Source organism: Solea senegalensis, linkage group LG12 (assembly GCF_019176455.1).
Source record: "Solea senegalensis isolate Sse05_10M linkage group LG12, IFAPA_SoseM_1, whole genome shotgun sequence".
NCBI lineage: Eukaryota > Metazoa > Chordata > Actinopteri > Pleuronectiformes > Soleidae > Solea > Solea senegalensis.
The window spans coordinates 16,951,090-16,965,898 of NC_058032.1; the positions used below are offsets into that span (position 1 = coordinate 16,951,090).

General features: G+C 42.7%; 1 protein-coding gene across 6 annotated transcripts in view; it reads right to left on the bottom strand.

Annotated features, from left to right (window-relative positions):
* tenm2a (teneurin transmembrane protein 2a) overlaps positions 1 to 14,809 on the bottom strand; it is a 206,023-nt gene that overhangs the window by 88,231 nt on the left and 102,983 nt on the right. The window lies entirely within an intron of this gene.

Genomic DNA, 14,809 nt, shown 5'->3' on the forward strand with positions numbered 1-14,809 from the left:
GCTCGAGTCAGCCAAGAAATTCTCCACAGAAAAGTCTCTGGAGAGAGCGCATGCAGCGTCCAGGAGTGGAGGAATCACAGTGCATTATCATGATATTATGGAGGCTACACCGGAGCAAAGTAGTGGGCAGACTTAGTGAAGATCCATACACACTGTCTGAGCAACACAGAGTCGTAAACATATACACTGGCTCTTATTTTCTGCACATTGCCCTCAGGATATAGCCTCGGCAGCCTTGTATTAACAACACTGACATTGTCACCCCAAAATGTCCTACACTGAAGTTCGTCTGGTCTTACTTTATTCATGCTTACTCTGTCTCTTTCTATCTCTCTCCCCCTTTTTTCTTTTTTCTCTCTTTCTATATCTCTTTCTTTCTTTCTCAGTATGTTTGAACAGCAATAATAGACTCTTCCTCATTCTCCTGATAATCATAAATCTCTATTAAACCCCCAACTTCTGGATAGATGGGGAGTGTCAGCGCACATCTGGCACTGTGTGTGTGTGTGTGAGCATATTTGTGTGGGTGAGTGCACGCACGTGTGCGAGTGTGTGAAAGCTAAACATAAGCATGTCGGAGGAAAAAGAGGGGGAAATGAAAATGAGAGAAATACAAGTTGCCAATCGAACAAAATACAAAGGGATGACAGAAAATCAAACATCTCTTCTACACACACCATCCGTCCACTCTTTCAGTCTGGTGTGTGTGTGTGAGTGTGTCTGTGTTTTCATGAGCCCTTTATCTTGTTTCGCAGTGCTCGTTCCAAAGCAGCACGGGAGCAGCCAGTGATCGCAGCAGCACTGTTGTGCCCTTAAGCACAGCCACTTAACCCAGGCTAACTCACTCACTCAATACACTCAATACCCAGTCGGGCAAAAATGGAAAGCCTGCAATGGCATGCTGCTTAGCATAAAAGCTATAAAAAGGCACAGAGCCTCACTAATGCTGTGTCCACAGTCCATGTACTTGTCATATCTGCTCGAGCTGAGGGTGGAAAACTGTGAGTGTTTATTTGTGTATGTGCGTGTGTTTGTGAGAGCGAGAGATTCTTTAGTGGCTAGCTTGGGGCAGTGCCACTCACTGGATGGCACCATCAGCTCTGAGGCAGATAGTGACTTAGCTCGAACTGCTTCCCTCTGCTTGGTGCTCTCTTTCTGACACACACACACACACACACACAGAAATAAAAGGTCAATTTCTTGCCACACCACTGGTCTGCCCAAGAAACCTGAATTGATTGATTTGACTGGATTCTACCACAGGCTGTGAGAGAGAATGAGAGAGAGAGGAAAGAGAGGGAGGAAAGAGATGGGCAGACTGACAGCACAGATAGATAGACACAGAGAGAGAGAGAGAAGATAGAGAGAGGAACGATGAGAGAATCAGAATGGAAAAAAAAAAAAAAGTAAATTCCAAAACAGCAACACCTGAAAATATGAATTACGTGCCCTTAATTCTATCAGTACCAGTCAATGTCTCTCACACACACAAACACACCTTGGTGTGAACCTGGCATGGTAGAAGTGTGTGAGTTGAGGTGCGATCGGATTACTCTATTCTAGTCGTAGTGTCGGAGGGGGAGATTTTGTGTGAACAGATGGTGTTTACCTAGTAGCAGGTTCGTTGGATCACCTAACCACCCCCCTCTGCCGACCCTACCATTTTAGCAACACAGACCATATAACAAACACACGGAGGATGTGGACACACAGAAAGGCAAATACGCACTTGTGGAAAAAAAAAAATAGACCTTCTTACATGCCACTCCTCTCATCTGAATGAGGGGTGATAACTCACCAGGCTGCTGTCGGGGAAAGGATAGAGATAAACGAGGGGTGACAAAATGAGAGGGAAGGAGAGCAGCTAGAGAGGGAGCAGTGGAGATAAAGAGAATTGGGGAGGAGAGGAGAGGAAAAGAGGAGAATCGGGCCATTGGTGTTTTTTCTGTGGTCTGTAGTTATGTAGGTCACTTTTTCCTCTGAATAGGGAGAGTGGGGAATTTGTAAATCTAACATAATAAAGGCGTTTGGCCCGCAGTGATGCTTCTGAAGACATTCTGTCTTTCCCTGCTCTTTTTTTGCTGTACAGCTTGCACGTTGTACAACCTGCCAAATTCTGCTTTACCTAGTGATCTAGTGTCAAATGTGAGCGATGGAGGGAGGAGAGATGAATGGAACAATTCATGAATGACTGATTAGATTTTTTTTGCCCAGAGAGTAAAAAAAAGGGAGAAAAAAATTAGGAATATTTTAAATGGAAATTAGGAGAAAGAGACAGGGTTGCGAGCTACAGAAAAGAGAATTCCTTGGAGTCTCTGAATTTCAGAGGAAAGTGAAAATATTTGGTGTTTCATGCTTGCATTCCTTCAGATCTTCACCTCCCTCATGCAAAAGGCGAAAGGGAGATCTGAGCTATAGCGCCACAACTCCCTATCTCATTAATAATTCACCTGTAGCTGTGACCACCTCAAGATAGAAAGAAAGAAAACATCTTTCGGGGACATTTTCTTCATGACATTGCTTCTCAAGTCAGTTTTGAGAAATTGTAAAATGTGCCCATAAATGCAAGTGCGAGAAGACGCGTGCGCAGATATGCAGACAGTGCAGCGTATGAGGTCTGACACTGATCTCCAAGGAGCAGCTTATGTTGCTAAAATAAGGCAGTGTCTGGAAAGAGGTGGATTCCCCTTGAGTGGGGCACATAAGAGCACTAAAAGCTAAGTGGAGTTGAAAAAAATAGCCTCCAGAACTGGAGGGGAGAGTGAGAGGATGAAGGAAAGGAGGAGAAGCGGAGGTGAAGGGCAGGCAGAAGAAGGAAATAAAAAGACGGAAGGACAGAAGAGTAAGATGAGGAAATTATAGGGTTAAACAGGAAAAATAAAAAAACATGTACACATGTACACATGTATGTAAATATACTGTATATGCAATAAATATTCATTCTGAAATTGAAAACGTATCCGTATCACTTCTGATGGAACAATAATCGTCAACATACATCATGTACAACGATGAAATACGCAATACTCAAATAATCAAAAGATACAATCAAATCCCTGCACATCTGCTGCATCGCAAATAGCTCATGATGTGACGCACATTTGAGTACACTATACTAACAGAGCAGGACAAAACTATACAGACAAGCAGCACATTTCAAACCGCATCACAGCTGAAATCATTAGCTGCCGCTCATGAATCAATGTTTGATAATCTAACAAGTAAACATGCAAAAAAAGGAGCTCATTAAAGCTCCTCGGTTGTTTTTGAATTATCCAAAGTGTAAGTGGTGTAAAAAACACAAATTGTAGAAAGAATAAAACTAGAAACTATTTACCTCTCAGTGTTTTCACCCCTCCTTAAAATGTAATCAAATCAATGTGCTATGGCGTTTCATAACGGCCACACGTACACCTGTATAGTGTTCCCTGATTTTATTGTGTATCTGCCTATTATGGGCTCATTTGCAATTATACTGTGTTTGAATCGATAAAAAACACTGCACATTGAATATCTGGGTCTCAGAGTATTGATTAGGTGCCACATTATTACCAGTGATTGGCATTTTTGTTGGCTTATTTCTGACAGGGTAGTTGATTTATGATAAATGTTAATGTTAATGTAGTGTTTACATATTCACACTGGGTGTTTTGGATAAGTTGTGAAGCACAACTCAGAGTAGAAGCGGATAAACACAGGGAACAAGGGTGTTACACCGGTAACATGACTAGCAGCTTTTTACTCTCTGCTCCACCATAAAACAGTGTGCCTCCTCCCCTGTTTCTATCCTTCTGTTACTGCATGACTCTCTCCCTCTCTTTGTTTTGCCTTGTGCCTCTTTGTCCCTCACCCACTCTCTCTCTGTCTCTCCATCTGTGTCTGCGTGTAGGTACATTCCTTGTCCATTAGCTGCTTTTGTTGCTGTACCAGGGGACACCGGGAGGAAGAACAGGAGAAATGAGCAAGGGACAGAGGGATGACAGAAAATAGGAGATGTGGCTGGAAGCAGCACCTTGTCCACGTACCTGCACTCCATGCGCGCGCAAATTACAGGGTTTAGGGGGATTGTATGGAAAACAGGAGCCAAACACAAAGCAGAGCCAGAAAATATAACAAACTAGCAGATTGGCAACATCAGAGCACCATCTTTAAGTGGGATTGGTTTGTGCATTTTTTTTATGCATGTGTTTGTATCTAATTTTTTTAAAGACACTGTTGTAAATTGAGGCTGGAAAAACAGAAATTTCAAACGAGATGCTTTTTAAGATGGCCTTGAAGAAACCCACCTTTGATATGTTTCACCCGGCCACCACTCTGTCTTGTTTAGACGTTGTTGTTATTCACATCTTACTTGCGTGCATTGTTTGTTTCTTTTCAAAAGCTAAGTTTACTTGGCCCTGGAACGGTCTGCGGAATTTTGCAAGTGGTGCTTTAAATTTGTGCAGCCTTGATCGGGTCACGCAGCTAACTGCTGAGAGCGAAAAATGTTCAGACAGCCCAAGCTGGGTTTTAAAATATTCTTGAGGAGCGGCTTCTATCAGGAGGCTCTGGTGTCTGCCTTCAGCTCTGCTGCTGAGGTCCTCCCCTTCTGGCCACCTATTCTAATTGAGACCGCAACAAAATGAAACGACAAGTCCCCTTTCTGATACCGATGCAGCTTGGGTAATATCCTTGCCGTATCCCTCGTGTGCTGTTTCAATCTCACCCCGGTCGGTGAGAGTATGATAGAACGGGATATGAGCGCGTGAGCGCCAGGGGAAAGGGTAGAGAAAAAAAAAAAGTGTGGCTGTAAACAACCTCAACCTGTTCTCCAAGTGCTCCCCATCTTTGTCTGCACTGGGAGCGGCGAGAGACCGAGAGATAGGGATGAGACGAGCTGGAGTGTGTTTGAGGAGAGGCGCTCTCTCTCCTCCATACTGTCTCCCTTAGTCTGGCTTTTTCCTTTTTCTCTCTGCAATCCCTCCTTCCCTACGAACCAGTGTGTGTTTGAGTGGGTGAAACACTGCCACAGTCCTATAGCCTCCCGTGAGACGCTACTTCAAACAGACTAGAGAAGTACTGCCAAGGGTTCACTCGCTGGATGTGTGTGTTTGTATATTTCAGCTGTTAGCACTGGGTCTATAAGCAGAGATGCTCTCTAAGCCTCTTTGTCTTCTCGCTCTCTCGCAGCAACTGTTTTAAATGTATTTCTTAATTCATTACATTACATATGCACAGACCCCAGTTATCAGAGTGCGTCAGTTACTTGATTACGTTCTCTGTCTTTCCTAAACACACATGAAACCCACACATGCAGACATTACAGACATAATTAAACAAATCCATGGTGTCTGTTGAGCGTGACGGCCTCCCTGCTGTGAGGGACATTAAAACCAGGATTAGTCCAAAACAATTACAGAATGCTACAACCTCCTCCCTACTCCCCAGATGTTGAAGCAAGTGCGTGAGTGAAATCACCTCTGTCAAGTCATGTGTGCTTTAAACTGGGAACACGGGTCCCTTTGCTCATATTGCTCTTACGAGTTATGTTTTATTTAATACTTTGTTGGTGAGCAAAGGCAGCAGGGACCTTGGAGCAGTATGCGGCACTAAATAAAAAACATTCTGAAAAGTGCACTGGCAATGACTCAAGTCTCATTATATTTGAACATGTGCCATTATCTCGAGCGGCGACGTGTTGCGTTAACAACGTTAAGAACTCTGACAAAAAGAGCAAAGACAGCTTTGCTGACACAAATATACAAACACACACGTTGGAGGAATGCTTTGCTCTCGTTACTGGATGTGAAAATTCAATACTCTGTGCCTCACCTGAAACATACACAATCATTAGTCCCAAATCTCGCCTCTCACTCCGTCACTGTCACCTCTTATCCTGCTTTCCTCCCCTGCTCTCCACCCATGTCTTTCTTTCCCTCAGACCAGATATATTTAAATATTCACTCTTCATTCATTGCATTGGTCTCCAGCATGTCAAAGAGTGGGGAAAAATAATCTTATGTCGTCTCTATTAATCATGATATTGTTTTGCCCCAAGACACAGGGATGACTTGCTTGTGCAATATGAAACTACTTGAGCTCTTAAATCATCTGGAGCTGGTTTGTTTGCCATTCCTAGACTAAGGATAGAGATTAGTGGAATGTGGTTACGATGCTCTGGTAAAACAAATTACAAGAGGATCTGTGGTTCAAACTTCCACGTGTACATAGATGTATTATATTTTCTTTCCTATTATTTGACTGAATTTGAAATGGACTCTTTTGTCAACTGTTCTTGTGCAAATATCTCTTTTTAATTCGCCGGTTTAACTTCTTTACAAATCATTTCTTGCATATAAAATCCTTTAAGACTCAGTGTGTGACTTATGCTGTATAAATAAGTTTGATTTCTTCTTCTTAACTCTTTCCTCCGTCCCTCCGGCAACTCCACTCTGCCTCTCCATCTTTGCCTCAGCAGAAGAAGTGGGAAGTCTACCTGCTGGATAATCCGGCATTACATCCTTAATCCCCTGGATGTGTTAACACACGCACACACATGCACACATGCATACACGCACGCACGCACGCACACAGAGACACACACACACACAGTAAACAATAGAGACAGCTGTTGGAGGGATTGCACACACAGCTGCATGGACAGCACATTTCCCTGTAAGCAGTAAATATATATTGTCAAGTGACAGGTTTTATGACATTTTCTTGCACTTTTGATTTTGACTGAGGATATAATGTGATACACAGAGTGGACAAGCCAAGGCACTGTCTCTAAAGCGGGACGGACACTGGCCTAAGAATATCTGGTGGGAGAAAAGAAAAGGCAAAAACAGAGGCATGTGTGCACATGTGAGTGTTCTGTAGTGGGTGAAGGGCAAACGGTGAGAAAGAATAAGACGGACAGAAAAGAAAAACAGCCACAGACAGAATCAGACAGAGAGGGAGAGAAGACAGAGTGAGTATAGAGATCTCTGAGCAGTGGTTCTCATTAAGAAGTGGCTCCGGGGTCCAGTCACTTGGCATTGATTTGTTTAAAACCCAAAGCTCAGCCATCGACAAGAGCGGTGTCCTCAAGTCCTGGTCAAAGCCAACTGCCCACAGTGTACACAGGCCAGTCCAACAACCAATCACAAGCCAAATCACTGAGACTTTTCCCCCCAAACACAACAAGCATTAATGGTTGCTGTCAGTGAGCCACTTCAATGACATTTTACTTTATATATCACCTCAAAAATGAAAATGATGATATCCACACCATTAAAAGTCAAACCAACACAACAAAATCATTCTAAATTATTCTCCTATAAACCCAGACAAAATGAGAAGCTTTGAGTGTGTGTCTCATTCCACTGACTCTAGAGCTATTCTGGTGCATAAGTGTGTGTGAGTGTGAATGCTCCTAGTTGAATAGCCAATGAATAGAGGCCATAGTCAATCAATAGCAATCTACGGCCAGCCTTTGCAATGCTAATGGAACTGTGCAAGACTTGGCATTTGGCCAGTGCCATCACTGCAGAATCAGTCTGAAAGCCTGGGCGCGTGCAAACACACACACACACAAACTGAAGAGGTGAGAGCCACAATGTGTGTCAATATGAGAGGACACATAGAGAGGGAGACACACACACACACACACACACACACACACACACACACACAGAGAGACAGATGAATGTGCTGTGTAATTTTGTTCAAGTGATCAAGAATGATCGATGGAATAATTTCACTGCCCTCTCTACCCTGCTGCATGGCCCATCGCCCCCCAGTGCTGGTCATTAGTAGCATACACACACACACACACACACACACTCCATGTACAGTACAAGCACAAGCGCACATGCACAGACCAAGTTTCACTTTGTCATCATCCCTCAGGCAAGGTCACAGTCTCCAAAGTTTGGGCAACTTACTGGTGAGCCTGTGTGTGTGTGTGTGTGTGTGTGTGTGTGTGGTGTGGTGTGGTGTTTAAATGTTATATTGTAATGATTATTCAAGTATCACAAGAACAGTTCAGAATCTACAGAGTGAACGTGAATAAAGTGTGGAATATACTGAGCACATATTACCCCTGAGTTATTCTGTAAATAGGCCTTTGCTGTGACTGATGGCCAAAATAGGAAGTTAAGAAAAAGCTGTGATGTTCCTCCCTTTAATCATCTCCGTACAGAAGCACATTACACTGAGTTAATTGAGGAGAAAGTGGGAAAAACATTTCAGTTGAATGTGTCATCTACCCCCACAAAACTGATGGACAGCTAATGCATCTTTTTCAGAAGAGTACATTTCAGTGTGTTCATCAAAGTAATTTGAAAGTAATAAAACTAACGCTGGAATGCATTACTGTTTGAATGAAGATGGGCTTGGAGTCCTTGCTGTGATTTAAAGGACATATGTCATCAATAAATCTTTGTTTAAAAACAATAGTGAAAGCACTGCACTAAGGGAATGAATACACTGCTGTAAGGCTGTGACTTACATGAAATATCCTTGTTTGATTTCAATGTGTTATGGTTATTTAACTACATACCAACCTATGAAACTAGCAAAAATATATAAAAATAAAGTTTTCATAAAATAGAAGTCTCAATACTCAACTCGTGGCATTTATTTTTTACTTTTATCTATACTATATCAATTATTTATGCTAATTCTGGTAGTACTTTAATGCTTCAAACTAACTACTGTATTACAGCTATTCATCAAATTAAGCCCCTCATTACTTTAGGGCTATTTCCTCCATTTACAATTTCCTATGAGCCAACATTACAACATCCATTGATTACTTTAAGTCATTTTAGGTGTTTATCTGTTTTACATTTATCACTTTTAGCAAACTGTTTTGTGCGCCCAAGTTTTTCACAGTTTTAATTTCAACTGTGTATAACCTGTGTAGGCATATTGCTATTGCCGACCAGTTTCAAAGCAGTTGCACACATACTGTAAACGTACACTAGCATTCAGCTGACTGGATTCGCAGAGTTTTGGAATAGTACTGGCATCATTTTTAAATTCTATGCATGTACCCTCACAACTGCAGTAATACCCTGTAGAGGTAAAGTGCCTTTACTTGTGTTAAGACCAACCACGGCAAATACAAAGAGAGGATTGCATTGCAATGAGGACAGCTCCTGCACATACAAGTGTAGCCTCATTTTCACCATTTCTTATCAGAAAACACCTTCCTTTCTGTGCTTGTGAAACAATTCTATGTTTGAATTATTTTTACTTCGCAGTCAACAAAGCGAACTATATGACTGTCTTCAAGAGAAGCGCAGGAGACAGTCCGGATGCAACTAGTGTTTGAGACGTTGTCCTCACCCCATCTCTAAAAAACAGTTTCACATCTGTTGCAATGTGACAGACAGCGACACAGCCAGTAGCTGCCCGGGTGGCATGAGTCACAGTCTGGGCTGGAGGAAAGGTAATGTCCCCTCCTTTTTTATGTTAATAACACAGACCTGAGGAAAATGTTGAGGGAGGATGAAAGAAAAGAAACAGGAGAGAGGGCAAAAAAAGCGTGAAGAGTTCAGGAAGCTGGAGTTCATGTTTTGGGGGAAAGGATATTAAAGATTAAGGTGGTGCTGAGAAGGAAACATGGACGAGAGTGCGTAACAGCACACGGATAGCAGAGAAATGGGGGACATTAGATATGATGAGGAATGGAAAGGAGCATGGTTAGTCAGGTTTTGCGTTTACAAACAACAGTGTGATGAGTCAATGAGTCACTGCTGTCGCTGCTTCCCCAGAAGGTATAATGAGGCTGTGGAGATGAACGATGGCACCTCCAAGACAAAAACTCCTCTCAGGCAGAAATGCTGGGATCAATTTGTCACTTCAGCATGACTGTAATTGCGACACTTTCATCTGTCACGTAGTTAACTCTGGCACGGATCGATCACTTAGAGCGTTAGCGTTGCATAGATAACAAATGGCATAACACTGCCGACCCAGTTGCACTGATTGAGGATATGATGGTTTCTTGCTCGGAGGAAAATTAAAGGGTGACTGAAAGTAATGAATAAGAATGTAAAAAATATATTTCTCTTTTATATCAATAAGTCACATAAAGTAAGTGATTTTTTTTTTTAATCAAGTGTATCGTCTGCTTCTGTTTTCCTGTTTTCCTTTTTTTTGAGTAAAAGTATAAATGTATGGAGATAAGAGAACGATGATCAGACAGCGTCAGGTGTATATGGATGGATGGTTAGATATATGAGAGAAGTGGGATGTGCTGGGGCATAGGTGACACACATGGTAGCGCCACATGCAGATGGTACACATGGATGAGCAGCCAGGGTAGTGAAGCGGAAAACCAGCCAGCTCCCACACACACACACACACACACATACACACACACAGAAGTCTGTGCAGCTATTTTCCTAAGGACACTGCATTTACTTCCATTCATTTGGACAGCCTAAACAAAGCATTAGTCAGGACCAGTTAACCCTGACCTTAGACGACAAACAATTAAAATAATTTTGGACCATAATTTTGGTCTACATGAGGACTTCTGGCCCTGACAAATTCAGTGTTTATGCTAGAAAAGGTCCTAAAGAAGAAACAAATACAAAAAAAAAAGAAACACACACACACACACACGCTAAAAAGCATGCCGCGATTGCCAGTTAGCTTGCCAACCCTTTACTCACCCAAATGACCACTGTGAAAATTAAAACCTCCAAACGTCCATACAAAAACCAGCCATGAGCTCTATAGCAAATACACACACACACACACTCACTCTAAAAAAAAATCAATAAATGCATTAAATATTTACAAAAAATGAGCAAGAAAACCCTTTAGAATCATTTTAAATTCGGTTCAAAAAAAGGAAACATATTCCTAAGTTTTAAAAACAGACATCAGTGATGTCTTTTCCATTTCCTTTTTTTTTTTTCCAAACCGAAATGAAACAAAAAAAACAACTCCAAAAACTGAGATTGAAATCCGGCTGACTGCTTTTCCATCAAAGGCCCACCACACACACACACACACACACACACACCGAACACAGCAGATGAGAGCCGGGACAGATTGAACAACACAAGAACACAACCCTCGTTTTAATGGTTTCAAATATGCACACACAGCTGTATGTATCACACACCAACATGCAGGCGCTGACGGCCACACACAATAAAGCAATGCACGTCGGGGAGGACACAGGGGGCTGAAAGCAATCTTCCAGCTGACCTTGACTAGAGAGGACAAATCTTGTGATGGAGGAAGAAAAAAAACAAAGCGAGGAAAAGGAGTGAAATACATAATCTATCTCCACTGGTGGAGGGAAACAAATGCTTTCACTGTGATTGAGGACACATTGCCTTCACACGTCGACACAAACGCCGTTTGGCTTAAAGAAAACTGGATGGAAAGCCGAGAGCGAGGGAAAACTCATTTTCCTAAAGGAGGACAGGAACTGAGAGACTGGAATGGACAAAGTGCAAAAAAGAAGATGACAGAGAAGCAGGGAGAGAAGCTGTGGGTGAGGAGAACAGAGGAGTCAGTAAAGACGCCAGAACAGGTGGAAACAGAGGGAGTAGAGAGCAAAGCAGACAGAGACAGATGGACAGAGTAAAGAGAGGGATGAAGGAGAGACAGATGACTCCGAGTGACCGGCCTTTGTCGATGTCTGTCGCTGCTCACTTTCGAGTCATCTTCAGTGAGGCAAAATCTTAATGACTCACAGCCCAATACTCCGCATAATCAAGCTGTGCGTGTGTGTGTGTGTGTGTGTGTGTGTGTGTGTGTGAGTGTGTATGTGTGTGTGCATGTACAAGCCACCAGTCTTGTAACAGAGAACTTTATTACCATCTGTTCCCACACATGCTTATTTGTTTATGTGTGACATGCATGTCTTCTTCAATCGCTTCGCTATTTTCCCTCTCTCCTGCTCTGTGCCTCTTCCAATCACCTCTCCGTTTGTGTCCCCCTCCTCCCCTCCGCCTCGCTCCACCTCATAGAGAGGTTAAGGTCCAATAAATAGTATCTGACCAAAAACATCACGGCCATTATCTCAGTGACTCTCCAACTCTCCTTGCTTGTCTTGAAGAAATGGAATCGTGCTCAAGCCGTTTTAATCAAAGCATGCAAGTGTGTGAGTGAGTGAGTGAGTGTGTGTGTGTGTGTGTGTGTGTGCCTCAGTACCTGCAGAGGCCATTAGATGGAGCTGGTGCCTGACTGAGGAAGAGAGAGAGAGAGAGATAGAGAGGCAGGATGGATACCGAAATGAAATGGAGGGGAAGACTCACTCGCTTCTACCTGCAAGTCCAATTTCTCTGTGTGTTGTAGGCTGGACTGCTTGTGTCAGGAGCATCAATTATTTATTTTACTGTGAGTATCATTTGGCTGTAGCAGTGAGTTTTTGGTTGTTAAAAAAGGCATAACCTTGAGCGTGCATGGAACGTAAAAAAAAAAAACGATTCAGGCTATACATTTTAATTAGTTGCATTCTGTGCTGTAAAAACCCAAGTGTAGCTAATGACATTAAAAACGCCGCAGTCCCAAAGTCGATCCAAAAACTAGAACAAATTGTGAAAAAAATTAATAAAAAAGAAAATTACACCTGTCTAGCTTCCTGTGCTACGGCATATTAAAAAAAGGTTGCTGCCAAATTGAGCAGACACACAGAAAACTTCAAACAATAACAAACACAGACCTTGTGGTTTAGAGTTGAAAGTAAATCGTCTTTTGTGAATGTGCTTCAATTTATTTCCGACTCCCACAGAAATTATTTCTCACAAGATTCAGATGCTTCAAATAAATAAATAAATAAATAAATAAATAAAAAACGTGCACACACGTGCACCTGTGCGACCACAGATCTGTTGGCATTTTTAAAGGGACGGTAGCCTGGAGGAAAGGCAGGTGTCCACAGATGGAGCTCTCTCTGTCACTCTCTCTCTTCCTCTGCCACAGATGGACCCAATCACACCTATTTCTCTCTCACATGCCCTATAGCTACATAATCAGCATGAGTGTGTAAGCGTTTGACTTGTTTATTCTCACATAAAACTGAATGAGTCTCGAAATATGCGTACGCCTGGAGTGGATTTAACTTACAGCAAATGTGGTGTTTACTCTTTGTAGCGGTGGCTTCTATATGTGGACACACTAGACTCTCTATCAGTCCTTTAAAGCTAAAGCGAGTTACAGTGAGTGTGTGTGATGTGTGTGTGTGTTCAGTAAGACGAGCACAGTGGCTAAAACTCACCGCAGTGTAGGCTCGGGATAACATTTTATTTCCTTTCGTATTTGCATGTTTGGTGACAGCTGAACACGTGTGAGGTGGCCTGCAGAGGGTCTGTCTGTCTCAGACGGCAGGGGGTCTCTTGAGCCAATCAAGGCCACCCGCACTGTAAATCAGGAAGTGAACCACCGATCTGTCATCTGTCTTCATAAACCCACCAGTCAGGACCCTCCTAATTAGTCACTATGGAAACCATGGCTAATTCCCTGGTCTGCCATGCCAATCACGTCCTGTCTGTGGTGGCAATCAGAAAGGCACATCTATCCACCGCTGGGCTGGATCAGTGTAACAGATGTGTGTGTGTGTGTCTTTGTGGAAGTCGCTGTGTGTCTGTGTGTGTGTGTGTGTGTGTATATGTGGGCGTTTTTATGTGTGAGCTTGTGTTCCCTTAGACAATGTTGCCTTTATCTTTGAGAAAAAAAAACTAAACAAAAACTACAACAACCCATATTCTGCCTGTCTATCTTGTGAATTTATAGTGTTGGTTCAGATAGAAGGCAGATGTGTCGGAACTGTTGAAAGGGGGTGTGTGTGCCATGTTGTGATTGTCTGTTTGATTAGCTTGATGAGTGCTAGCAATCTGCACACACCCACAAAGCAATCAAACAACTATCATATGGCTCACACACAAACACAAATACACACATGCACTCAGACTTTCGCTACACTTAACCTTTTCCCCCCTGAGGTCAAAATGCTCTGCAAACCAATACAGCGACACAAAATAAATCAGTGTGATTTTGAAATCAATTCATTTGCTTTTAATTTAGAGAGGAAAATACCTAGAAATAACCTTGCAAATACTGAGGAACCCACACATGAATATATTATGGATTGATGTGGAATGGGGCAACCCATGTCCCATCCATTACTAGCCATCAGCTCCCTGTCAATCACTGTAATTACCATCAATTGGAACGCGCTCACCAGAGAGCTAGGGGCTGACTCACAAGGGCGCGTTCACATGCTCACTGACTTCAAATCAGTGACCGAAGGGAAGGGAAAAAAACACATGGGGACACGTGCAGATTTGAAAAGCACATACTGGCATTCTAGGATGCCAATCATAACTTCAAGCACACATCAAAGCCAAGTTCTATTCAGATGTATTCTGTTTGATCACCGCCTCCACCGTGCGCGAGCACGCACACGCACGCGCGCGCACACACACGCACGTACACACACACGTATACACATGGTTTCCATGACTTCAGAAGACGTTATATAGACTTACATTCATTTCCTGGAGACTTTCGCTAACCTTAACTATAACTACTATTAACCCGAACCTGAACCCGGACCTGAGCCTGACCTCATCCTAAACAAATTGACATTACGGACACACACACACGTACACACACACACACACACACACACACACACACACAAAACACTGTATGGTTCTATAACCTACAATACACCAAGGGATTAAAACCCAAGATGTGCATAAAAAATCAGAGGCTGTGTGCTACTTGGATTGTTGTTTGAATGCCGTGTTTGTGCATCTATCTGCAGCAGAAGAGCAGATATTGGCTGCAGCCAAGTTACAGTATAAGACTC